The sequence below is a fragment of the Canis aureus genome, chromosome 6, assembly GCF_053574225.1.
Source record: "Canis aureus isolate CA01 chromosome 6, VMU_Caureus_v.1.0, whole genome shotgun sequence".
NCBI classification, from domain to species: domain Eukaryota; kingdom Metazoa; phylum Chordata; class Mammalia; order Carnivora; family Canidae; genus Canis; species Canis aureus.
The window spans coordinates 80,326,319-80,353,986 of NC_135616.1; the positions used below are offsets into that span (position 1 = coordinate 80,326,319).

The 27,668-nt window shown below is 61.0% G+C and overlaps 1 protein-coding gene across 1 annotated transcript in view; it reads right to left on the bottom strand.

Annotated features, from left to right (window-relative positions):
* SYT2 (synaptotagmin 2) overlaps window positions 1-27,668 on the bottom strand; it is a 78,924-nt gene that overhangs the window by 49,735 nt on the left and 1,521 nt on the right. The gene's annotated exons all lie outside the window — the stretch shown is intronic.

A 27,668-nucleotide genomic window follows, 5' to 3' on the forward strand; every position in this document is an offset into this window, starting at 1 on the left:
TACAAAATCATCTTTTTTTTTTTTTTTAAAGAGTTTATTTATTTATTCATGATAGACAGAGAGAGAGGGGGGAGGGCAGAGACACAGGCAGAGGGAGAAGCAGGCTCCATGCAGGGAGCCCGACGTGGGACTTGATCCCAGGACTCCAAGATCACACCCTGGGCCGAAGGCAGTCGCTAAACCACTGAGCCACCCGGGGATCCCGTACAAAGTCATCCTAACAGCATCAAAGACCTGATCAGATAATGAGGAGGCCCTCGGCCAAAACGTGGCAAGAAAAACCTGCAGACACAGATCTGGAAGTGAAGGCGCCTGTGTCCTGGCGGCGTTTATTCATCAGGGGGATACTGCTGAGCAACTGAGTACAGCACCTCTACCCCTTTGGCAGCCTCCCTCGGTCAAGGAAATCGAAGTCAATGCCCAGAGCCCACCGAAGCAGGACTGTGATAAACTATTTATTGTTTTAAACTATGGTGTCATCCTTTGAATGCATTTCACAACGGGACTGGAGGGCTGTCTGGTCTCTTTCATTCCCTGATTACAGAACTTAGAGCCTGAACTTGAATTAAGACGCCCCTCTCGGCGACGCCCGGCAGCCTGCGGAAGGACCCAAACTCCCCTCCAGTCTGCCAAGGACCGTCCTTAGCACATCACAGGAGAAAATCAGACGCGGGAGGAGACGAGATCCCACGGACGGGAACGGGCAGGAACGACACATAAAAGAGAGAGACCCACGGGCGCTCCGGGCGTGAGAGCAGCACATGCCACGTACCAGCCCACCTGCCATGTGCGGGCTGATAAAAAGCCACCCTTGGAAATTTGAGCAGGGGACTGAAAACTACAGAAAGAACCATGTGATACTTTTTGAAGGAATGAAATGTAACGCTTGTAAGTGATAAATACAATAATGGAAAATAAGAATTCAGTGGGCAGGGGATCCCCGGGTGGCTCAGTGGTTTGGCGCCTGCCTTTGGCCCAGAGCGTGATCCTGGGGTCCCGGGATCAAGTCCCACGTCGGGCTCCCTACATGGAGCCTGCTTCTCCCTCCTGCTGTGTCTCTGCCCCTCTCTCTCTATGTCTATCATAAATAAATAAATAAATCTTAAAAAAAAAAAGAATTCAGTGGGCAGACTTTGCCACAAGCTTCACACAGCAGAAGAGGAACCAATGAAGCAGAGGATCGTTCAGAAGAAAGGATCCGGTGCAGAGCGGCAAACACTTGGCAAATGCGAACACAGAGGAAGAGACCCAGAGGAAAGAGTGAGAAGAAAATATCTATTTAATTGGAATTAAAGTAAGAAAAAGGGACCCCTGCGGGGCTCAGCGGTTGAGTGTCTGCCTCTGGCTCAGGGTGTGATCCTGGGGTCCCGGGATCGAGTCCCGCATCAGGGTCCCCGCAGGGAGCCTGCTTCTCCCTCTGTCTGTGTCTCTGCCTCTCTCTCTGGGTCTCTCATGAATAAATAAATAAAATCTTTTTTTAAAAAAATACAGTAAGAAAAAAGAGCTGAAAGGGCAGAGGTGATATTTGAAGAAATGAAGACTGAGATATCCGGGGCTGATATTCAGAGCTGATGAGGGACCATCAACCCACAGAGTCAAGGGCCCCAGGAAGTGCCCAAGCGGAAAAGGGACTGAAATTCACACGCAGACTTCTCATAGAGAAACCGCAGAAAACCCAAGAAAAAAGGTCTAAAAAACAGAGAGCCGAAGCAAGCAAAGCGAGGGCCAGGAGAGCAGTGCCGATGCCAGCTGTCGCGTAGCATCCAGATGTTGGCTAGGGTGAGAGCCGAATGAAGAGTGTTCACTCCCTGCCTGGACATCTGGGCCCATGGACGTGGGGGCAGGGAGAAAAGAAAATCTTGGGGATAGAAAATGAGAAATGAGAGTACACCAAGTGTAGACGGTGGGCTGGACTGGGTTTATGGGACCAGGAGGAGGGAGATGTGGGAGTGAGCGCTGCTGATAAGCCTCCCTTAGAGGGGGACGGGAAGTCTCCTAGAATAAACAGCAGGATGATCTCGCAGGACTGTGCGACGGGTCAACTCAGCGTCAGAACCCGTACGTCAAAAAGTAAGTGGAAAAGGGCCCAGACGGTGTGAAAAAACTCTGGGCCTGAAACCTCAGCTACTTTCCAGGAAAGAATCAGATTCCGGCAATCTGTATCCAGTTTGGCCCCCAAACATCTGGATGTTTGGTGTAGACACTCCCACAAACACGGGAAGTCAGCTCTGACTCAACCAGTGCTTCTCCCCCCGAGATGGGTCCGACGATACGACGTTCCCGTCAAGAGCTACACTCACCCCTACTCCCAGGGAGGTCCGGGACGCAGCGCCTGGGCAGGAGGCCACGGTCACCCTGGGGTAGCCCCGGGAAGCAGACTGGCCCACGCTCGCAGCCCCCCGCCCCCCGTGGGCAGGTGGAGGCCCCGCGGCTGGTGCCCCCTTGCAGGTCTGCTACCCTGTTCCCACACCGTCTCCAGCCACGTCTGGTTGTTCAGACTTTAATGCATCCTCTGATGTGTGCAAGATCACTCGAGGCAGGGAGAGCTCTTTAGCACACACGTGCTCCACGGAGAGGACAGTTCCTCCCAGGGCTCGGATCCCATCTGCCGCTAGAAGCCTGGACGAGAAGCCCGGGGGATGGGTGGGCGAGGCGGCGGGCTCCGGGGAGGGGGGCCTGCGTGCAGGTGCATTTACACGGATGTGAGGTGCGTGTGGGCCACGGGAAGTCCCGTGCGGGCAGGTTCGCGTGTGAGTAACTCGGTGTGAACGACGCAAGGGCACAGGTGTGCCGGACGACGCCCGAGCCCGTGTGGACGTCCGTGTGCGGGAGGGTGGACGCCGGTGCAACGCGACGCTCCCTGTGTGCAGACCCTACGATGAGCTCCAGCCTCCACCGTGCGTGTCACCGCCACTGCCAACCGGAGGGTCCCTCCTAAACGCTGAGCCCCTCCCGCTCCCCACTTGGCACCCGCCGAGCGTCAGTGCACTCGGGAGGAGACCCCGGCTCCTTGATTTGCCCTTGGAGCCCTTGGGTGCTGTAGCCCGCCGGCCACACCATTCCCCGCACTGTGCCGGGCGTGCCAGCTCCCTGATGTTTCCGCCACCACCGCCGGCGTCTCCCACGGTATATAGGCCCCTCCGCCCGTGGGCTGCACCCCAGGCCCCCAGCACCCCTCCCAGCAGCCCGTGTACCTCAGTCTGTTTGGGCTCCTATGAACACACTGTAGACCGGGTGGCCTGCGATCAGCAATCTTAGGGGCGCATGGATGGCCCCGCTGGGAGAGCGCGCAACTCTTAATCCTCGGGGTCGTGACTTGACGCCCCACGTGGGTGTAGAGCTTACTCTGAGAAATAATAATAATAATAAATAAGTAAGAAGCAACCAGAGACTTCTTTCCGAAGGCTGCTCAGCCCGGGACGAGTCGCTGGCAGCGTCCGTATCTGCAGGGGCCGCTTCCCGGTTGGTGGAGGGCGTCTTTCACGGCGTCTGCACCGGCGGAAGGAGCGGGGGCTCCCGGAGTTTCCCCTGTGACGGCTCTAATCCACCCACGCGGGCTCTGTGTTCAGGACAGTCGCCCCCCAGGCCTCACCTCCCAACACCTACACCTTAGGGTTCGAGCCTCAACATACGAATTTGGGACTCGGCCTGGTGCCAGCCCCACTGTGTCCCCTCCGCTGAGGTCAGGCCTCAGGACGCGACCGTTTTCTTCAGGGCACGTACTAGCCTGGAGCTACCTTGTCTGTGTAGCCCACTGGCTTACGTCTGTGCCGGCCCCCCCTCTTGGTTACGTCCACACCCCTGGGAGGGCACCTGGCACCTAGGAGCAGCTCTGTGCATCCGTGGGACGAAGGACTTCACGTGTGCAACCACGCGATGTACACGCGGAAGGGCAAGGTGCAGGGGGTATCTGGAGACTTCGGGCGCACGATTTAGAAGGCGGCCCCGTCACCGCACGTGCAACCTAAGTCCTCCAGTCACCAAGCACCTGCTGAGCCCCCGGCGGACGGTCCGGTGGACGTGGGGACACGCTGGCGCTCTCCACCGGCCCACGGGCTAGCGGGGGAGACACGGCCGCGGTGCGCGAAGCATAAGGTCACCCCCAGACTGAGGCCACAAAGCGCGGAGAGCCCGGAGCTCTCTAACCGGCACACGTGGCCGTGTGAAGGCATCGCGGAGCCGCGGGCACAGCGGGCTGGGACAGTGGCCCGGAGGCTGCAGCTGTCACCCCAGAGGCCCTGAACGGAGCAAGAGCCTCCAGCGTCTCAGGCTGACACACCCTCGTTCGCTGGCGCCCGTCTGGGTCCCTCCCGGCCTCCCGGCAGCTCTGGCCCCGGCCCCCCACTTCCGTTACCTGATCCAACACCAGGGCCCCCACAAAGCTCTTCAGCTGAGGCTCAGGCCACCTGCCGCCTGGCCGTCACTGCGTGGCTGTCACTGCTGACACTCGGGCGCTTCCAGCAGGCGCCGGGTGTGTCGCGGGGCGCTGGGGCCCTCGGCCTCTCACCGACACCCATGGCCAGCCAGGCAGCTACCGGCCTCCCCGGAGGACAGACGGGCAGACTCCGTGGCTTGTCCCCACCATCCCAGGACCAAGCGGCAGAGCCAGCTTCCGCGACGGAGCCAGGCTCTCCAGCCACTGCCCGTCCGCCCTCCAGCAGGGGACCCGCGGTTGCCGCAGCCCCAGCCCAGCTCAGGGCCCCTGCCCCGGAGTCCAGCATCCTCCCTTCCCCCGCCAACCCGAGCCCCATTTCCCACACGCGACACGATTTCTGGAGCCAAGTGCCCGTCCACGTCGGCGGGTCACGTGTCTGCCATGTGGGGACACGCGGCGCAGCGGCCCGGCTCAGGCCGAGGGGCAGTGGCGCTGGTCGGGGCGACAGCTGTGTGGCCGGTGGGACGCAAGGCTGTACTGACAGCCAGGCGGTCGCAGGGCGAACAGCTGCCCCGGCGCCCTGAGCTGAGCACCGGCCCCGACGCCGACGGCCCGGGAGTTCGGCTCTGAACTTCACGACTCGAGGCTGAGCTAGAGAAGTGGGGGACAGAAGTACATGGGGCAGAGGGTTCCGCTTGGTTCAAGCACCGAACCGTGTCGGGGCATCCCCTCCCGTCCCACCGACGGTCCGTGGCTCCGTCTGTCCAGCCCCTTGTGACGCTGGCTGGTCCTGGGGCTGCTCGGACCCGTGGGTTCTGGACGCGACGCCACCCATGGCTCATCTCTCCGGGGCCCACCTGGGAGCCCAGGAGGCAGAGCAACCCCGGGGGAGCTCCAGCTGCAGCTCCAGCGTCCGGCCGCGCCAACGACCCTTTCGAGGGCGACCGTCCGGCCTCGACCAAGCCACCGCCTCAGGGCACAGAGACGGAGCCCTGCCCCCGGTGTCCCCACAACAGGCTGCTTGCTGCTTGAAGGCCCCAGGCGCCCGATGAGGGACCGTCAGGTAGGCTGTGGTGCTGGGATGTTTGTCATGTTTTTCTATTTAATTTTCCCAAAACAATCTTAAAATACAATGACCTTTCAAGACTGAGTCTGATTCCGCAGTCGGGGACTGAGGCGGCGTCCCCCCCACGCACTCCACCCCTCCCCTTCTTTCCTCTTTGCATTTTCAGGCTCTGGCTCCCTGACTGCCCTCGGCCTCTCACCCCCTTACCCCCTCGATCCCTCGTCCCTCATCCCCGGGACTATCCCTCTGGTCCGGGGCTCCTGCCCTGCCCCACCCGTCGGGCTCCAGCCCACGGCGCCGCCTCCCTGCTCCTGTCCCCGCACTCCCGCCAGGGGCCTGCCTGCACCCGTCCCCGGGGCCTCCGCCTCCACTTGCCTCGCCTCTGCCGCCCCAGAGGAGCTGAGTTCACTCCACTCATGAATTTAAAGGCACGCGCCGCCACCGGCTTCCCGCCTCCACGACCTCTTCCCAACGCAGCCACGGCGCCCACCCGCGTCCCCTGACCCGACCCGGTGTGCCGGTCCTCAGGGGCACAGCTCGGCCTGGCCTCGCAGCTCGGGGTGGCCGCACCCCGCCCCTCGTCTCCCCTGCCTGACACGCAGCCCCGCGCCATCCACTCGCCGCCCGGTTCAGGGTTCCAGGGCCGGCCTGACCCCTGCCTCCCGCGTAGTCAGTGCGCGGCTCTTCCCGATCAGCTGCAGATGGCGCACCCCACGGCCCGGAGGCCCCGGCCTCGCCGTCCCGCCGCGCTCCGTTGCCTCCCAGCCGCCCGCCCAGCCTGCGCCCTCCACCCCGGGAAACACCCGGGCGCCTCCCGCCACGGCGAAGCCTCTCAGCGCACCCTGATCACCCTGCGTGTCAGCCAGCGAGGGACTCAGCCCCCACTCCCGGGACGGCCCCCCCGCCGTCTGGCCGCCCCCCGCGGGCCTCCGCGCCGAGCAGGCCTTCCTACCGCATCCCTGTCGTCCCTCCGCCAGGACACCCTATTCAACAAGGGGCTCTGCTTGTCCTCCAGGGTGTGGGCGGGGGTGGCCTCCTCCCACCGCGCGGCCTCCCTGCGGGCCTGCTACCTCCACCCTCCTGGGCGTCACCTCGCCCGACTCAGGAACCCGGCAGTGTGTCAGTCTCCCCGGGACACGGGCCCCCAAGAGCTGAGGCCGTGGTCATCGTCTCTGTACCCCGGGACCCAGCACGGTGGGTAAGAAGCGTCCGGACTTGGGGATCCATGCGTTTTGCCTCCTAAAAATCAAACACGAAAATTCGGAGGATTCTAATTCGTGCGGGCCACTGGGTAACTGACGCTGAAAGGGGAAACCTGCCCATGTGGCTCCCGCCTCGCAGGCTGCAGCCCGTGGGACCGACCCGTGGCATCTCTGTGAACGCGTCTTCCCCTGGCAGAGGGGAGCCCGTTGGCCACGAAACGTCAGTCTCCCCAACGATGGAACACGAGGCGGGGAGGTGCCCGGGGCGACGGGGCAGTAGCACCAAATCCTGCGTGAGCTCGGAATGTGCATCGTTCCTGCACACGCTCCAGGGCGCGCACGTGCGTTTCCGCGGGCTCCACGGACTGTTGCGGGGCCCGGGCAGGTGACACTGAGCCACACTATCGGGTGACTTGAGGAGAAAGCCAAGAGCCCCTGCAAGAACGGCGTCCCAGCCCTCTGCTGGCACCCAAGGCCACCATTGTGCCTCACCGTGGGATGCCTCGGCGACAGGGAGAAACAGACAACAGGTGTGGGCGGTGTCGGGTGGAAGCAACGGGCACAGGCGTGTGCACCTTGAAATGTGTTGTTCCAGGTCCGGGCCTGACCCTCCGACCTGCGAGCCAGGGGCCCCGGCTGCAGAAACGCGCATTTCTCACCCCCCACAACCGGGACCTGCCCCCTGCGGTCAGGCCGCCGGCACCTGCCGTGTGGGGTCGGCATCCACCTGCACAGCTACGGTCCCCGTGCCTTTCTGTGGTGATGATACATGCGCTCAAAAGCTCTTAAAGATTTTTTTTAAAGGTTTATTTATTTATTCATGATAGACACAGAGGGAGAGGCAGAGACACAGGAGGAGGGAGAAGCAGGCTCCATGCAGGGAGCCCGACGGGAGACTCGATCCCGGGTCTCCAGGATCACGCCCTGAACCAAAGGCAGGCGCTAAACCACTGAGCCCTCCAGGGATCCCCGCTCTTAAAGATTTTATTTTTTTTAAGATCGTTTATCTATTTATCTGACAGCAAAAGAGCGGCAGGCGGGGGGAGAGGGAGACCAGGAGCCCCGCAGAGCGGGGACCCCAGGACCTGGGGATCGTGGCCCGAGCCCAGCAGACGTTTCACGGAGGAGCCCCGGGCGCCCCTCGGGCACAAGCTCCTTAAAAGAAAAGCGAGCGTCGGTGCAGATCCCGGCCCAGGAATATGACGCTGACGGTGCTCCCCCCACCCCCCATCCAAGGGTCCGGCCCTCTGGACCCCCTGCCCCGAGCTGTGACGTGCTGACGGGACTCTCCACCCGGGCCACCTCCAATCCTGCCCCCTGCTCCTGCCACGGATGCCCAGCCCTGCGTCCACACCCTGACCATGACCGGGAGACGCCACAGGGGTGGGGGTGCGGGTGGCGGCGTGGGTGGGGGTGGAGGTGGGGGTGCGGGTGGCCGTGGGGGCCAGAGCCCGACCCACCGGGACGCCCGGCCCGGGATGCGGCTTTAACTGGGATGGGGCAGCAGCGGAAAGGGCCGGGCCAGCACCAAGGAGGCAGCAGCAGTGTCCTTTGGCGTCCCACTGCCTGTCCCCAGGGGCCCCGTCCCCGCAGCACCACTGCCCACACCAGGGGGCCTCCACCTGCAGCGCACACGGTCAGTGGGATTTAATCATGAGGCCCAGGCACCCAGAGGTTAGGCCCACGTGCCCCTTCTTCCTGTTTCTGAAGTCCCCACCCTCCCGGGGTCTCCTAGGGTCTCCCGAGGTCTCCCGGGGTCTCCCGCGCTCTGGGTCCCTTCCCAGGTGCCAGCCCTGCCCGCCCCACCCATGCGAAGGGCCGCGGGCGCCCTAGGAGGCTGGTGTCGCCAGCAGGTCCCCGCGGTTCCTTCCTACTGCTCTGTCGCGAAATGCAGCGAACGCGTCATCTGGATCCACACGGCAGGTATTTCGGGGTGACTTCCCCATGGCCTGTCACAGCTCAGGGAACGACTGCGCCCCCAGCACCCCCAGCACCCCCAGCTGCGGAAATAGGCTCCCGTCTGCGAGGCGAGGCCCCGGGACCATCGCGCACAGAGCCGTGGGGTGGGGCATGGGGTGGGGCGTGGGGGGCACGGGTGCACAGGGCTCGCCCCCCGGGGCAGGAGGGCCTGGGCCCCTGGGGCAGGGCAGGGGCATCCACTGGACAGGACCCGCCTACGGGGGCCGCCCCTGGAACCCCCCAGCACCGCCATCCCGGCCCGCGGCCCTCCTGTCTGAGCTGCCTTGGCAGCATCCCTGCTTTGGATGGACAGATGGACGGGCAGACAGGGTCTCGGGGGAATGAGGGCGGCCACCGTTTCTGCCTGTCTTGAAGGTGGAGTCCTGATGCCTCTGTCCCAACGAGACGGAGAGCAGAGGCAGAGCGGGGCAGGGGCTTCCCGTCCCAGGTGGCCCTCGGGGACCAGCCATCCTGACCCCGTTCCCTGCGCTCTGCTGCGCGGCAGGTTGGCAAGGGAGCTCCAGCCAGTCCCCGGTCCCCGCCGTCGCGGCGGGGTAGGACCCAGGCCCCCACACACCCCCGCCCTAGCGGCCACCTCCCACGCCCTCCAGGCCACTCTCCGCGTCCTGCCACACCAAGACCCCAGGACACGTCTCCCGCCGCCCCCCTCCCCGTCCTGCCCACTGACCGTTCCTGGCCCTTCTGGGGGGTTTCTCAGCCCCTCCACCCTCCTCCCTGGCCCTGCAACTCCCCGCCCAGGATCCTTCCCACCTCCAAGCCCCCCTCCCTGCCAGTCCCTCCGCTAGAAGTGCCTGTCTTCCCCTTGTCCGTCTGGAATATGCCTGATGCTTCTTCCAGCACCAGCTCGGCCTCCTCCTCTCTGAAGCCTTCCCTGATTCCCTTCAGCGGAACCGACAGGGGCACCTGGGCCGCAGGGTCAGGTACGCGTCCACTCCTGGTGTTGGCTGCGGTCGGGGTCGCGGGGTCCTGGCACCCAGCCCCGGTCTGGCCCGTACTCAGTGGGCGGCGGCTGCAGAGCCTCCCTCCCTGGGCCGCCCCCCTGACAGCGGCCTTGAGGCCTCGCCCTCTCTGCCTCTCAAATAAATAAACAAATCTTAAAAAAAAAAAAAGAAAAGAGAAAGAAAAGAGAACTGACAACCCTGCGGCGCCCGCAGAGTGTCTGTCTGCGCTCAGCTCTCTGTCCCGTGGGTGCGAGGCGTCGTCATCCCACAGTAGCCCCGGCGCAGCCAGTGCCCGTCGCTCGGCGGGACTCAAGCGTTTGCCAAATGGGCGCGTGAGGACTCTCAACGACCCCAGCAACAGGTTTCCGGCACGAGCGTCCTGCTCCAGGAGGCCCCCGGCCCGCAACCTCGCAGCGCTCAGCGTCCTTACGCCCCTCGGATCCCAGAAGCCTGTCCTGCAAAGCTGTCGGCCACTGCCGCGGGTGCCCCCCGTGGGACGGCTCGGCGTTGCTGGGCCCGCCGGTCTCTCACCTCCGTGGGCCTTTGCTCTGAACCTGCTCCGTATGCCCCAAGGGCAGAGACGAGCCTGGGCCTGCGAAGCCTGCGCTCGGAACCCGAGGGACACAGACGGCACCCTAGGGGGGCTGCCCTTGGCCCGCGCGGGACAGCAAGCCCCCAACGAGGACTCCCAAGGCACGTGGGGCTCAGACAAGGACGGGGCTGCTCCGTGACACACAGCCTTGCTCGCTTGCTTGAAAGACGGATCCCCTCCCACACCATCGGTGTGTCCCCGGGAACCCGAGGCAGGACAGCGACCCTCGCCTCCCCGCTGGGCCTGCTGATCCGATCCGCCACGTCCTCTGCACTTGACACTGAGCTGGAGCTAAAAGAAGCAGGGACAGTCTTCGTGGCTGTCACAGCTCCGAGGGCGTGTCAACGGAAAAGGGACGGGCGCCCGGGCGGCTCGGGTGTTAAGCTGACTTGGCCTCAGGTCCTGAGTACCAGCCCTGAGTTGGGCTCCGTGCTGTGCGTGGAGCTACCTCAAAAAAAAAAAAAAAAATTATAATGGAACAGGGACAGTGGCCCGGATGGCGTCTCTAGATGCGTGTCCTCCACGCCCCGGCCATCCCGTCGGCCACGGCCCCTCCGGCGGCAGAGGCAGCTTCCGTGGCAGGAGCCTGGCTTTCTGGGCACGGCTGCTCCCCCCATGAGAGCACAACCCCAAACACGCTCTCATCTCCCACTGCGGCGTCAACTCCGCCAAGTCTCAGTTTCCCCATCTGTAAGACGGGCAGTGACACCTGCCGCAGCGACCCTCCCCCCGCCCTCTACCCCCGGCACCAGCAGGGTGAATTGGGATTCAGGGAAAGCCCGCTGAGGTTTTCATTACTCCCACAGCAAGCACGACCCTGTGTGCAATGCGCTGGCCTGCCGGGGGGGGGACATGGTCCGGGTCCCCAGGAGGCAGCTGTCCCACTGGACGGCGCCCAGGTATCACCCAGGTATCAGCGGAGAAACGTGTCAAGCTGCAAACAAGACAGCGACGGAGGGACCTGGCTCTGGCCACCCCGAGTCCCTTTCCCCTCCTAGGAGCGCTGCTCATCTCTCCCCCGCCCACGATGCAACATGAGGCCTCGAGAGAACCACAGACCCGCAGACCCGAAGCCCGGAGGACAGTGGGGGGTGATGCAGCGGGGTGGGGGGCTGGGGGCTCAGGCCTAGGAACCCCTGCCCGTGGGAGGAGCCGCCTCTCACCTTTCTCCTCGGGGCCTTTCAGAACTGGGGAGGGTGGGGGTGGGTGGAGAGCCCGGCCTCGGGCAGCCCTACCTGCGGCTGCTGGGGCGGGCAGAGGGGGGCAGAGGGGGGCGGGGGGGCAGAGGGGGACAAGGGGGGCAGAGGGGGGCAGAGGGGGGCAGAGGGGGCAGAGGGGGACAGGGGCTGGCAGAAGGGGGCAGAGGGGGGCAGGGGCAGGCAGAGCGGGGCGGAGGGGCAGAGGGGGTACAGAGGTGGGGACACAGGTCCATCCCATGGGAGTCGGGGTGCACGGCTTCCAGCTGAAGTCGGAGCCAAAGGGCAACCGCCCCCGGGGCAGCGTCGGGAAGGCGGGCCACCCGCGGGCGGGGAGCGGGGTCGCGGCCAGGGAGCCAGCGGCCCCCCCCACCCCCCGGCCTTGCCCTCCCTGACATCCTGGCTCCCGCACACTCCTCCCCCTGGGCTGATCGGAGGGGACCCGTCCTCCACACACACGCATGCACATACACACACAGACAGACACAGACACACGTGCACACACACACACGTGCATACACACTCACACAGCACATACACACATGTGCACACACTTGCACACCCACACATACACACGCGTGCACACTTGCACATACGCACATGCATACATGTGCACACACATACACAACGCGCACCCCACTGAACGCAGACATGTACGCACATACAGACGCAGACACAAGTGCACACGCACATACACTCATGCACAGCACATACTCGCACTTGCGCACACACGTGCACACACATACACATGCACATTACACGCACGCACACATACAGATGCATACACACAGCATATACACACATGTGCACACCCACACATACACTCGCACGTGCACATGCACACACGCACTCCCATCATCCCACCCCCCCAGGGGACCAGCCAGCCTTCCCTGCACAGCTGCTGGCCGTGGTAATTCTATCCCCGGGATCCCGATGACATCACTCCCACAGGGTCAGTGTGGAAGGGGAGGAGGGAGGACAGTGGGGTTGGGGTTGGGGTGGGAAGAAAGGGCCCAGCGTCTCTGCACGCAGCTCCACAGCGCCCAGCTCCACAGCGCCCAGACCACTCTGAGCTCTTCCTCATCTGCATAAGGGGTGGTTGGGAGTACCCACGGGGTGGGAGCTTTGTGGAGGGGAGGCCTTGCGCATCCTCGGTGCACCATCAGCTCCCGCCATCCCTTCCGGCATCCCCAGGGGGCTACACGCCGCACCCGGCTTACTCCTGACCACTCTCACTGTAGTTCGCCAACCTTCTGCACACAGGCCGTAACGCCACCCTGCAGGCAGGCAAGGCCAGAGTACAGGAGCACGGACCCCTGCCCCTTCCCCTGGAAAGTGCGCCCCGAGGAGGCTTCCCCACAAGACCCTCTGCACAACGCGCACCTATGTGGGGCAGTGGCCGTGACCCCCGATCCTGAGAGTCAGGGAAGCCCAGGAGTCCCACACCTACCGGGAGGGCAGCATGAAACATCTGATTACACAAACCCGCCACGGTCCCTGCTGAATATTTCATGCAGGAGCAATGATCCATTAGTCACCATCAATTATTCATCCTCATCACGGCCAGTGCCAGGGACGCCGCCTGGGAGCAGCTGGAGCTGGGACCCACACACGCTACCTCCACTCCCCCTCGAAGGCAACCAGCCGCCTCCCCCGCCCCCCGGCCCACCTAGGGTCCAGCTGAGCACCCATCTCTGAAAAGTGTGCACCGCAGTCAGATGGCCATCACCCACTGAACAGATGGCCAGCAAGCCACAGGCCAAGCCGAAGCTGTCGCACGTGGCCTCACAATGAGGATTTCCAAGAAACGAGAAGGAGACGTGCTCTCTCTACCGAGTTCAACAAGAGCGTCTGGCAGCAGGTTGACGCTGCAGAGGCGGCTGGGCTGAGGGTGCTGGGCTCTGTGTCCTTTTAAAGGCTCCCACCGTCGTGCCGGCTCTGGCCCGATTCTGGAGGTCTCCTTTCTTCAAGAAACGTCAAAAATCATGGATTCTCAGAGTTCAAGAGAAAAGGCCCTGGGGACCAGGCCAGCAGGGTGGCAGGTGCCCCTCCAGCAACACAACAGTTAATACACCTACGGACAAGGTGCCTCTGGAGAGAAGCCACCGAGTGTTTAGACGGTTCTGACCCTTCAATATTCGGTCCGTAAATATTTGCTAAGTATCTTCCATGTGCCAGGCGCCGAATGAAACACTAGGTTTACACCCAAAATTCTTGCTCTATTAGACCAAATTGTTCTTGTTCTTTTTTTTAATAAATTAATTTTTTATTGGTGTTCAATTTACCAACATACAGAATAACACCCAGTGCTCATCCCATCAAGTGTCCCCCTCAGTGCCCATCACCCAGTCACCCCCACCCCCCGCCCTCCTCCCCTTCCACCACCCCTAGTTCGTTTCTCAGAGTTAGGAGTCTTCATGTTCTGTCTCCCTTTCTGATATGTTCTTGTTCTAATAGACCGAATCCTTGCTCTAGAAGATCTTCCTAACCGTGGGTCAAAATTAGTCTCCTCGTATCTTGTGCTCTCAGCCGAGGAGGAGATGAGCAGCATCCATTGTCTTTAAGACCAAAGCCTTGAAAAAAAAAAAAAAAAAAAAAAGACCAAAGCCTTGGGACACCTGGGTGGCTCAGCAGTTGAGCGTCTGCCTTTGGCTCAGGGCACGATCCTGGAGTCCCAGGATCGAGTCCCACATCGGGCTCCCTGCATGGAGCCTGCTTCTCCCTGTGCCCCTCTCTCTGTGTGTCTTTCATGAATAAATAAGAAAATCTTTTTTTAAATTAATTAATTTATTTATGACAGTCACACATAGAGAGAGAGAGAGAGGCAGAGACACAGGCAGAGGGAGAAGCAGGCTCCATGCAGGGAGCCCGATGTGGGACTCGATCCCGGGTCTCCAGGATCGCGCCCTGGGCCAAAGGCAGGGGCCAAACCGCTGTGCCACCCAGCGATCCCAAATAAATAAAATCTTAAAAAAGAAAAAGACCAAAGCCTTGGGCTCCCTGCAGTCAGACGGTGGGGCTCAGCTTGCTCCTCCAGGCTGGCCTTGCACTCTCAAGGGCAATGGTTTCAGGACCAGACCTGAGCAATGGACACTCTTGCTACTAGAGGTTTAAGCTTCCAGTTGTCCGTCCCCCTATAAGAATATTGTACCCACGAACGCAAACACCAGTCCTCTCTGCCAGGCGAGAGACGTGCTCTGCCCCTCCCCACCCCGACTCCACTCCCAAGAACTGGTTTTGCCCACTGGTGAGGGCGGCGGTGAACCACCTGGTGCTACAAATGACACAGGAGAGAGCACTGCCTCAAGTACGCTCCCCACCACCATGCCTGGAATCCCGTCATTATTTATCCAGACTTTTTTTGGGTAGGCATCGCTGCCTGTTCAACATGCAGATGCCTTTTTTTGGGAGGAGTGCCATGTTCCACAGAGGAGCAGTTTGAATCTGTGCCTGGGGCTGCAGAATAAGACGTGCTGCACTATTCTCAGGGCTAGGGAAAGGGAGATGAGGTGAGTGTCATGAGGGGGGAGGCCTGGGTAGCACAGGACAGCTGCAGGAGGCACTTCACGTCTCTAAGGGGAGAAGCACAAAAGGGGAGGTAGGAGGTAACCTGAATATTGCCCCGAATTTCCTTTTCGTGTTAGGTAAGTTATGGAGGGTTCCGAGTGGCTCCCCCTAGTAAGTAGAGCCCGAGCTGCCCGTCTAATGACAGTCACACATTCCCCCCAAACTACATGCCCTAGGCAGGGAAACAAATGCTTGGATTATCAATTTAGTGAAATATACAGTGGTCAAGGAAGAAATGTAGATACAGGGGAGATGAGAAAAGAAGGAGCTAGAGGACAGAAAAGAAGAGCTTCTTTCCCCGCACAGAATCTCCAGGGGTCTGGAAGCAGAGGAATGACCCCATTTAGATGAACCAAACGCGGAAAAGGTGATGCAGTCCTGCTACAGGAGCATCGGGACACACTCAAGGGCTGGCACCCTATCTCCTCTCCCACGATCACAGGCTCCCCCAGCCCTCAGGGCCTGAAGAGCTCCCAGTCTCTGCCCACCCAGCCCCACACCTGGCCCCACGCCAGCCTTGGCAGCCGTGCCTCCTCTTCCTGTTGCAGCCTGCTCCCCCGGCAATCCAGCCCCCCCACAAGGGCGGGGTGGGGTGGGCGCTCAGTTCTCACACCCTGCTGACCTGCCAACGAGGAGAAGTCTGGATTCTGCACTCTAAGTCCTACACAGCCCCTTCTCAGGGATGCCCAGTCAGCTCCAGCTTCACTTCAGGCCTCTGGCTTCAGCTAAGCTTCACACTACTGTCCCTGCCACCCAGGTCCTCCCCTCCTGCCAACCCAGGCTAGATTTTGCCCATGAGTGGAGCGGGCACTGAGGTATCTGGAGTGTGAATATTACAGGGAAGATGCACCTGCTCCAAACATCGCAGCAAGCTGGAGGGAGATGCAGGTCACTGACTTTGGGAGGCCTCGGCTAGATTCCAGGGCCTGAGGCTGTGTATTCCTATCACCTGCAAGCTAAACTGGCCCTCCCCTCACCAGGCCAGGTGTGTCAGGACTACTTTTAAAGACCTCCTGGGGGGCAGCTCAGGTGGCTCAGTGGTTTCTCACCTGCCTTTGGCCCAGGGCACGATCCTGGAGTTCCGGGATCAAGTCCTGCATCGGGCTCCCTGCATGGAGCCTGCTTCTCCCTCTGCCTGTGCCTCTCTCTCTCTCTCTCTCTCTCTCATCTCTCATGAATAAATAGATAAATAATAAATAAAATCTTAAAAAAATAAATGAATAAAGACCTCCTAGGAAAGATGATTTTGCCCAAACGGGGAGGTGGTTTGAGAGTCCAAGGCCAGCCTGGAGGAGCAAGCTGAGCCCCACAGTCTTACGGATGCTCAAGTTCACAGCATATTGGGAGTTCCCGCTCCTTTGACAGAGTAGAGAGTGGGATCCAGGAGGAGGACGTACCCTGGCCAAGGTCTCAGTCAGTAAAAGGTGGCAACAATTTTCCCAATTTTCCACAGCACGATTCTCCTCCCACCCCTGCCTCGAGCTTGCAGGAGCGGGGGCTCTGTCCGTGGTGCTGAACCTCCCAGTCCTAACAAGCCAAGATTTCCATTAAAAATTTTTTTTTTTACTTTTATTATTATTATTTTCAAGATCTGCATTTTAGGCACTGTTGGTGTTGGGGCCTCTAGCATTGTAAGGGTGCTATGGGAGATTCAGGGGAAAGTTGATAATATAATCCAGGAGACCGTCTACATGAAGGAAACAGAAACTAATTTCAAGAGGATAAAGGGGCAGAGGTTCCAGAGCGCGGGGAAGGGGAATGTACCATCCCTACTCTCACCACTTCTCATCACATTGAACTGGGTTTGGCCCCCAAAATATTCTAAGATACTGAGATACAGGTCCTTTCAGAGAAGCTAAACGTGAGAAAAACAACAAGACTGATACTGGTTGGCTTCAGTCTTCAAGAGGAAACTTTCTTTTTTTTTTTAAAGATTATTTATTTATTCATGATAGTCACAGAGAGAGAGAGACAGAGACAGAGACACAGGCAGAGGGAGAAGCAGGCTCCATGCCGGGAGCCCGACATGGGACTCGATCCCAGGACCCCGGGATCGCGCCCTGGGCCAAAGGCAGGCGCCAAACCGCCGAGCCACCCAGGGATCCCCAAGAGGAAACTTTCTAAGAAAGAATTCACCAGAAGGGAAGGCCAAGAGAAATTTGGAGGATATGTAAATGATAGGAGAGTCTTCAGAAGATGTGGGGCAATTTTGAAAGGTTCTCTCATGAGCCGGGAAACTGGGTATTAGGATCTTTCAAGGTCACATCTCCCAAGTCCAGAATCGTGACTGTGGTTCCTTGGAATCAAGTGGGGGACGGAGGGGATGTCAGAAACAAATAAATGCACTGTCAGGATTGTGTTAAATAGAAGTTGAGTCCAGCCTGAGCTCCAAACTGGAGTCCAGGCTGCAAAAATCTAGAAGCCATACCCTTCATGAGGTACCTGGCTCTTCACTCTCTTCGATCTTGAGGCCGAATGATTGCAGCTTGTTGGCAAAGCAAAAGTTCATCACATGTGAATGGACCCCACACAAAGGGACTGTTTCGGGGGCGCCTAGCTGGCTCAGTTGGCAGAGCATGCGACTCCTGATCTCAGGGTCCTGAGTTCAAGCGCCACGTTGGGCTGGGGGTAGAGCCTACTTAAAACAAACAAGCAAACAAACCAGAAGGAGCTGCTTTAGCAAGAGATGAGGAGCATCCCAGATTTAAATGGGCAGCTCACATGGCAGCAGGCATCCCCGTGTCCTGCAGGTTTGACTTTCATAAGGAAAGTCTCCTGATGCTGAGTAAACACACACACACACACACACACACACCCATCCCCTACTTCAGAGATGTCATTCCAATACTGATAAAGAGGCTTTCACTCTCCTAAGCCCAGTTATGCCCAGCATTACTCTCTTCCCCCCTCCTCCCCTCCTCCTCCCCTCCTCCTCCTCCACCTCTTCCCCACCCTCCTCCCCTACTGTGATACATTCATTGAATACGAGTCAACTATAACAACTGCACACAGTCAACTCTCTCCAAAATGTCTACATCCACACTTAAGAACCCTGGGAGGCAGAGCATCTTGGCAGTCAAGCTCTCCTTTCTACCTACCTGCCCTATCCCAGACTTTCTTCTCTTTGGAGATCTCACCATCTCTTTGGTCTTCTGTCACAATGTCTAACCACCTTTACCAATCAGAAGTTCCTCTTTGTGTCTATCTCAAGTCCTTCATGCTCTAGGCTGCCTTTCTAACATTATGAGTCACTAAAGATGAGGAGCATCTTCCTCGGTGGGAGTGGGGGGTGGGCAGGTTTCATTGGACCTTTCACAGTCTACAGGAAGACACACGCACAAGTGCAATACTCGCCCGACCTCCCCACACACAGAAAACCTGTGACCACGGGTAATGACAACAAAAGAGTCCAAGGACACAAAGAACCCTCAAGATGGCATCTGATTGGGATCCCTGGGTGGCTCAGGGGTTTAGTGCCTGCCTTTGGCTTGGGGCGTGATCCTGGAGACCTGGGATCAAGTCCCACATCGGGCTCCCTGCATGGAGCCTGCTTCTCCCTCTGCCTGTGCCTCTGCCTCTCTCTCTCTCTCTCTCTCTCAAATAAATAAATAAAATATTATAAAAAAAAAAAGAGAGATGGCATCTGATCTATCCCCCATTCATAGAGACGGGACTGCCTCAGGATCCCAAGAGGGCCTCGTGGGCTACCCTATCCCAGGCCTTCAGGGAACCCGTCTCCAGCCCGTTTCTCGGTCTGAAACATGAAACAGCCTGGCCCCCCTCAGCCCCAAACCCAGCCTCCCAAGCAACCATATTGCCAGCAACAAATACGCTTCTCAGACGCTGCATTTACAGTGGGACAAGAGAGCAGAGGGGTAACTGGGCTCGATTTGACTGTGACAATTGCAGTTAAGCCACATGTGTCATCTGGAGATGTGAACTGGGGACAGTTCATGCTCAGAAACTCATTCATTCCAACTCATCCTCCTCCCCAGACATCCAGACGGCGCTGACATCGGTGGCAAAGCGAGATATCCATGGGCTCATCTGAGCGCGAGACCTCAGGAGGTCGCCTATCCACCCCGCCTCCACTTCCACACACACTTCCTCAGAAAAGCTCTTTCTCTGCTTTTCTTGAATACCTTTGTGACGCCCTCTCTTCACCCCTTGGTGGCCTGCTGGGTGTCTCAGTGCAGTAAGCATGAAAGTGTTGCTGAATGTCTAACCTAACCCTGCTTCTTTCAGGTTCAAACCCTTGCCCTAGTCCTACCCTTGGCACAATGACAGCACCCTTATCCTGTTATGTCTCCATCCCTGATTCCAACCACTCTGGGACACGCCTGCCATACTCACTCCTCCATCTGTGACACCAAAGAACCACAGTCCCCGGGCTCCAGGCTTATTCTCTATCTCCCCCCTGCTCTCTGGAGTCAGTGGCCAAGGAGCTTTCCCATCCTTGTTCCCCGAGTTCCTTTCTCAGTCTCCAGAAGAACGACAGTTTGACTTAAAACTTCGAATGCTTTTCTGGGAGCTCTGGGAGGGGACTGCAGGGATGTCCAGTCAAATATCCCCATTTTACAGAAGAATGAACAAATTCAAAGAGGGAAAACAACAAGCTCAGGGTCGCCAGGGGGATTAGAAGCAGGGCCAGGGAGCGCCCTGAGGTCCCATGAGAAGGTCCGGGCATGCCTACAGCCCCGCATAGCTCTTGGGTCGCGGGGGCCACACGCCCACCATCCCCACCCAGCTGGGCGCCCCCATCATAAACCCTAGGAGCCTTGAGCTCGTCTTACTTCACGTCCGATATCATAGTTGCAATTAAATAATCAATTGTGTGTTTCTTTTCCTCAGTGTCCCACTTCCCTCAGACTAGCAGGTCACGAGGGCAGGGGCAGTTGTGCCCTTTCTTGGTCCCCACGGCAGCCTCGCTCATGAACGCCTGTTGTGTGAAGGAGTGAATGAGTAAGTAGGTGGATGAGTGTGAGCGAGCGTGCGGAGGGCCGAAGTGTGCACGCAGACCACCCAGCCGCCGTGCCCCCCTGCCCCGGGGCCGGACCCCAGCCCAGGACGCCACCCAGAGCAGTTCTGGTCCAAGCCAGGGAGTGGCAGGTGGAGGGAAGGGGAGGACACATGTCGCCTGGAAAAGTCCTCTCCAACCTGAAGACCAGGTCTCGGATCCGATTTCACTCTCAATTCCCGAGGAACGTGAAAGGGACGCCCCGCGGCCCACAGGAGCCTGCAAGGGCTGTGGGGGGGCGGGTCTGCACCTGCGCGTCTGTGGGGAGCCACGGTCCTCCCGCTCGAGCCCAGTGCTCCGGGATGCCGCTCGCCCAGACAACAAGCAGGTGCTCCCCGAAACTAGGGCACTGGGGTGGACTCTGCACTGGGCTGCTGGGCTCTGCGCCCTGGAAGGACAGGCCCTGTGGAGGCCACCCCGTCCTGCCCGTCCCCCGAGCCGCCAACCGGGTCAGCCTGCAGGGAACCTTCTGGATAGAGAGGAAGAGCCAGAGGGCAGGAAGTCGGTTCGCACATCCAGGGCGCTGGGGCTTGGGGATCAGGGACCCAAGCCTGCTGTAGCTCCAGGGTGCACGGGACAGCTGCCGGGCCTCGGGGCTCCCCCTCCCAGGAAAGGACAAAGCGCTCAGGCGAGCCTCACCCAGGGAGGCTCTGTCCTTCCCATCCCCGTGCCTCCCTGTGCCAGGACAGCTGTGCTCCCTGCTGGGCCCCACGAGCAAGCAGACACCTGACCCCGGTGAAGGTGGCCCTTCCAGCGTCCCCCGTACCCCGAGCCTCCCAGGATGGAGCGACCAACTCCCCAGTGCCCGGCACAAGCCATGGGGAGAGCCGCGGGTCCCTCCCGAGGGCAGAGTGTCACCTCCCCACGCGACGATCAGGACACTCGGTCTTCAGTCTTCGCCACGGCGGCGGGCGGGTGGGCGGACCCGTAACTGTGCCTCCAGCCCACGGCCTGGGGCTGCGGACACCCAGGGGCCACACTCGGTACAGTCGAGGGCAGCCCCTCCGGCGGGTTCCCCTCAGGGACTGCGCTCCCCAGCAGGTGGCCGTCGGGAGCGCCAACGGGGGTGGGGGGGTGTTCAGGTTCTTCCCCCAGACCCAGGGTGGAACTGCCCTCCTCCTTTGGGACAGTTCTCCTCCTAGACGGGCGGAGACCCGGGTTCCCTCCACCTCCCCAGGGCTGTGTGCACACGGCACCGCGTCCACACTCCACCAACACGATGGGGTCTAGACGCCACCCGGGACCGGGCCACCCGCTGCGAGGATCGTGTGTCCCCAGGGGGTGAGCACCACACGCCGCGAGGTGGGAAGGGCTTCGTGTGTCCTTCTCATTTCTTCACAAAGAACATTAAAAAAGACGTGCTCTCAAGAGTCCAGATTCTAACGCAATTTGATATCTTTACTTCTCCCTCAGAGAAACTCTTAACTGAAACTGGTATTTATTTGCTTGCTTGATTCTTCCTCCCGTCAGCAGGCGTGTGACAGAGACATCCAGCGGGGGACAGCCTGGTGCGCCTGCACGCCCTCCTGCACTCCCTCCTGCACCCCACCTGCACCCCTGCCTGCACTCCCACCTGCACCCCCTCCTGAACCCCTGCCTGCACTCCCACCTGCACCCCCTCCTGCACCCCTGCTTGCACCCCCACTGCACCCCCACCTGCACCCCCGCCTGCACCCCCTCCTGCACTCCCACTGCACCCCCGCCTGCACCCCTGCCTGCACCCCCTCCTGCGCCCCCGCCTGCACCCCCACCTGCACCCTCTCCTGCACCCCCTCCTGCACCCCTGCCTACACTCCCACCTGCGCCCCCTCCTGCACCCCCGTCCTGCACCCCTGCCTGCACTCCCACCTGCACCCCCTCCTGAACCCCTGCCTGCACTCCCACCTGCACCCCCGCTTGCACCCCCACTACACCCCCACCTGCACCCCCGCCTGCACCCCCTCCTGCACTCCCACTGCACCCCCGCCTGCACCCCTGCCTGCACCCCCTCCTGCACCCCCGCCTGCACCCCCACCTGCACCCCCGCCTGCACTCCCACCTGCACCCTCTCCTGCACCCCCTCCTGCACCCCCACTGCACCCCCACCTGCACCCCCTCCTGCGCCCCCTCCTGCGCCCCCGCCTGCACCCCCTCCTGCATCCCCACCCCCACCCGCCAGCTGTCCAACCCAAGGCCTCAGGACCCTCGCCGCCCACATCCGAGAGAAACAGCCAAGAACCCGGGGCTTATTCTGAAAATGGCTCTGACCCCGCGACTCTCTGAGCACTTCCTGGGGACGCACAGGGGTCCAGGGCCCTTTCCTCGGGGAGGTGGCAGCCTGGGACACCTCGTGACCCTCCCAGGGGGGCCCCTCATGGGTGACGACCTCTGTCTCCAGATGAGGACTCTCAGGCTCAGTTCCCGACCTGGCAGGGACACCAGGCAAGAGGTGCAGGTGGGATCTCACCTAGGCAGTGGGACCTGGACCCGACCCTGGACCCCAGACCCCGGACCTCGAACCCCGGACCCGACCCCGGACCCCAGACTCAGCCACGCGCCTGCCGCTTCCCTCATGTCCTGCAGATCACGCAGTGGTGGGCCATGACCCCGGGTGTCAGCGCTGCCCTCCCCCGTCCTGCTGCAGCTCCCCCCAGTCCCCATCACCCCTCCCTCCTCCCCATCACCTCTCCTCCATCCCCACTGCCCCGCCCGCCTCCCCATCACCCCTCCCGTGTCCCCACCGCCTATCCCCACCGCCTCTCCTAAGTCTATATCCCAAGGGAAGCCCGAGGACACCTCCCACCGCTGCGGTGCGGTGAAGCCCGTTCCCCTGCGCAACTCTGGGGCTCTAGCAGCAGGACACCTGCCAGGGCTGGGGACCACAGTCTCCCCGGGAGCCGTCAAACTCGGGGTGGGGCGCTGAGCTGCCCCTTGCAGGTCCCCGCTTCCTGCGGCACCAAGCGCACGTGCCAGTGTCAAAGAGCTAATCCAGTTTCTCTGTCGTGCTTCCCCCTTCGCCTCCTGCAATCCAGGATTGATCTGGAACCAGGGCAGCCTTATTAAGTGATGCCTCTTCCTCCCCATGGGAGACTCACACTGGGAGACGGAGCCCCCTGGCCTTCCCTCAATTAACTCCAAGTGTCCCGCTGACCCCAGCCCAGCCACAGCCATCCTCTGATTCCTGGGGCTCACCTCTAACTCACCTTGGCTCCTAGGGGTGAGGCTGGGTTTCAGCCCCCAGGTCTGCCTCCCCAGGACCCCAGAGCATCTAACCCAGAGCATCATCCTCCACACGTTCCTCAGACAGGTGGGAACACAGGAAGCCCAAGGGTCTGGGGCCGACCTCGCACCCACGTCCATGGGCCCGTGACTGTGGTCCATGGCACGGTCGGCACAACGAGGGACCCACGGCTCACAGGCTGTGCAGCCATGCAGCCCCACGGAGGATGGAGATAAACGTGCGTTTGCTGAACACTCTCTTCTCCAAATAAACGCAGGCGGTGAGAGGCATGGAGGGTCCCAGAGCCCACCACCCTTAGCGCAGGCCACCCTCACACCCGCCAGGCCCTCCTCCTCTGCAGGAGCAGAAACAGGTAAGGCTGGACGCCAGAAAAGAGGTCTTTTCCATAAGGACCCAAGGGCCGCTCCCCCCTCACTCTGGGGGACAGGAAGCTAAAGGGGCCCGGGGACGGCTCAGGCGAGCCACTGCTGGGCCACCAGCACCCCCGCCAACCGCAGCGGGCTGCTGGGCCTCGACCCGGCTGGTGTCCCCTCCAGGTCCCAGCCTCGGCCGACTTGCTGTCCCCCCACGTTCCGCCTGGCAAGAGCCACGCCCCGTGTCAGCGGTCCCACCTGGTGGCGCCGGGCCCTCCAACGGCCACTCACACTCGGTATCGAGGTACACGGAAGCTCCTGGGGAAGGCCGCCCCGGGCAGTGCCATTCCGTCGCAGCTCCCAAGCTACGGCACCAACCCAGGAGGCCGACGGGGGCCGCCGACCCCGTCCCGCGAGGCACCTGGTTCCCACAAGCCTCCGAGGAGCCTCCCTGACTCCCCGTTCGGCCAGCACCCGCCGTAATCCCGGGTGCCCAGCGAGGAGGCCCTCGGGTTCCCGGTGCCTCTGTGGGGAGATGGAGGGAGCGAGGTCCCAAGGCTGAGGGGAACCTGCAGGCGGCCGTCACCCTCCCCATCTCGTCTCCCCATCTCGTCTCCGTCTCCGGAACTGGAAGCGGAAGGAAAAGGAGGGCAGCAGGGGGGCGGGAGGGTGCAGGGGCAGCGCTGGGCTGGAGCCAGGGCACCCCCTCGGCCTGGCCTCTACGAGAAGCCGTTGACTCCAAGCGCACACACGGGCACGCGTGCCTACGTCCTGCTGGGCTTCCGGGAACTGGCCGGTGACGGCCGCCCCCCATTGCGGACGCGGCTGCCTGAGGCTGGGGCAGGTGCCCGGCTGCCCCGTCATTGGCGCTGCGCAGCGGGTGCTCCTGGTGGGCGAGTCCCAGAGCAATCCAGCAGCGGACTGAGAGCACCTGGAGCACGGATTCCGCTTCTCCAAGGGATCGCTGCCCGTCCTCTACCTCCCTGCCACCGACGTCAGGGACGGGTCCCTGCTCACCCCCAAAGCGTCACCGACTCTGAGGACCCCTGGCTGAGTTGGCGGGTCCACACCTAGACGGGGCTTCTGCGAAAGAGCAGGAAACGCACGGGGGGCTCCCTGAGGACGAAGGGTTCTGACCAAGCGGCCCAAGCGGCCGGGAACGATCCCGAGGTGCCCAGGATCTGGGTGTGAGACCTCGCTCCGGCCTCGACAGTGCGAGGATTTAAACCGTCACATGACGTCTCGGGGCCTTGGCCTTTTTGTGGTACGAGGGGACTGTGAGACAGAAGGGAAGGGGGCGGAGCTGGAGAAAGGGGAGGCCCGACTCGCAGGGCTCTGCGTCTCCTGGCCACACACGCCCACTCCCGCGACGCCCTGACGGCAGGGTGGCCTACGGAGAGGCTGGGATCCTGAGCCCCAGACAAGGTGGTCAGAAAAGGGCCTCCCCCAGCTTTACGACCGCAGGGCTGTCCTCTTCTTGCCTTGTCCCCACCCCCGAGGGAGCTGCTTGGTGGCGCCTGACCCTCCACGGACGGACCAAGTGGCGCACAGCCTGCTTCCCTCCGGATGCGACCTCCTCATCCCCGGCATTCAGTGCTCTGGTCTCCTGACCACACAGGTGGGGAAGTCTGTCCTAGTCTAGAAATTATCCAGGGAGGAAGCTTCTAGAACATTTTGCGTACCATGTATTTGGGGCATCCTTCCTAATGTTTAATTTTAGGCCCCTTGCCGACGCTTAGACCCGTGAGTGTGTGTAAGCGTTGGGGTGGGGTGCGGGGCTGGCAGCTAGGAGCGCCCTGAGGTCTACTCGCAGCGACTGCTCGCGTCCCTCGGGGCCTGCACCCTAACGTGCCCACCGTTCTGGCTACTACCCGAACGACGGTTCCAGGGGTGACAATGAAGAGTTGCCGGGACAAATCCTCCCTGGAAACTGAGCTTTGAGGGATCCCTGGGTGGCGCAGCGGTTTGGCGCCTGCCTTTGGCCCAGGGCGCGATCCTGGAGACCCGGGATCGAGTCCCACGTCGGGCTCCCGGTGCATGGAGCCTGCTTCTCCCTCTGCCTGTGTCTCTGCCTCTCTCTCTCTCTCTGTAACTATCATAAATAAATAAAAAAATTAAAAAAAAAAAAAAAGAAACTGAGCTTTGACAACATACGGCTTTGTCGGGCATGAAGAACCACCTGGAAGTTGAAGGAGGAAACCCCGGGAATGGCCACCGGAGAAGCCGGAGCAGCCCCTTCCTCTGGGTTTTTAGGATTAACAGAGCTGGGAAGTGGTCCGTCCGGCAGGCAGGGTCCCGTCCGCGGGCAGAGGATGGGCGGGAGGCCCGCGGGCGGCACGAGCTCGGCGGAACCACCCGCGAGGCCCTCGCTGTTCTAAACCCTGTGCAGGAACCACTTCGTTCACCGTCGCCCAGAACCACCTACGTCACAGGTACGGACTCTGTCTCCACTGCACAGCCGGGCAGGCGGAGAAACAGGATTTGACTCACTTGCCCGAAGTCAGAGCGAGTGGCGGCACCGGGAGGAAGCGGGGCGATCTGGCTACAGTCACCAGGCTGCCGCGGTGACGTGACCTTGCCCCGCGAGACGGCCTGAGTCATCACAGACTCCCCGTGCTCCTGAGAACCCAGGGCCAGACCCCAGCTTCTCTACCTCAGGGTCTCTGACCTGGTGGAGGACGAATAACCAACTGGTTGCGTGGATGATGATTCTTCACGTCGGAACTCTAGGATGGCGTCCGTCCAGGGGGCCGTATTAACAGGTCATCATTTACTGAACACTTGCTACCCTGGGGGGCAAACACCCTTACCTCCGACGCACCCGGTATGCCTTCCTAACAGTTGTCGAGTTGTGATGAGCTGCTTATGTAATAATCTGCTTATTCTGTGTGTTAGTCACTGGAGGGTAAGCGTCATGAGGGCGGGAACCAGGCCTGTTTTGTTCCCAACTGAACCCCCGGGGCCTACCGCACCCTGGGCGCACAGTAGGCTCTCAAAGCTAATCGTTGAATCGACGTAGAACTGACCTCAGAGTAGCTGAGCAACCCGCCCGGGCCACCTGGACTGCAAACCCCACACACACCGGGGTTGTCTGTTCACGGCGGCATCCACAGCGGCTACAACAATGCACCTAGTGGGTGCTCACGTAGTAGGTGCGAACCAACAAATGTCCGTTGCACGAATGGAGTAATCAAGTACACACTTTGTACCCGGAGGCCCTGGGATTTTAAGCCAAGCCCGTTGGTTTGCTGCTTCCTGTTAACCACCACCCCGTACCGAGTAAACACCCTCCATCGCTCCCTCTGGCTTGACATCCCGGTTCTCAAAACTCGCCTCCCTCGGTCTGCAGCAAGCCCAGCTTCAGCCGGAGCCTCCACCGGGAAAGCCCAAATGCCAAAGCCAAATGAGGCAGCAATCCTACCGTCCACAGCCTCTGACTCCCCTGAGGACGCTTCTGTCCCAGGAAGGGGCTGACAGCCACTCGGGCCGTCCACTGAACCCCGAGACCACCCCCCGCACCTCGCTGGCCTTCCCACACCCTGGATCCCGGGGCACCTGCTGCGCCCCTATCTGCTCCCCCCAGAGCGCTGCACAGACTCCCAGGGCAGGTGGGCAGGGGCAGGAGACTCAGCCGGGGGAGGACAGGGTCTGGGGGAGGACAGGGTCCGGGTCGGGGCAGAAGGGTCCCTGGAGGTCAGGCTTGCCTGGGGCTGGGAATACTGGCTCAGGGAGGCAGGGGAGAGGCTGCTCCCCATCTCCAAAGCTCACCCAGCCCTGGCTGTCTGCAGTGCCATGTACACCCTCGTCACAGCTGGGCCTGAAAAGGAGGACGACCTCTGGTCTCTTCCTCCTACGGGGACAGTGAGCCAGGTCTGTTGTGACTTGAAGTCGAACGCTTCTATCTGCCTTCCCCTTCTCAGCTTTCCAGAAGCCCCCAGCTCCTCCTTGGCCAGAGCACGGAAAGTGGGCCAGGAGGGGCCCAGAAAAGGCAAGTCCCCCCACGGTGTCCTAGAGGAGAAAGCCAGGGATCTGCCCGATGCCAAGAGGGACAGAGGCTGGCTGCAGCGGGGAGAGAAGCCTGAGCTGGCACTTGTCATTCCCGGGGTGTGAGGAAGAGAAGCAGCGAGGGGTGGGCTTGCTGCCCAGGTCTGTTTGCAAG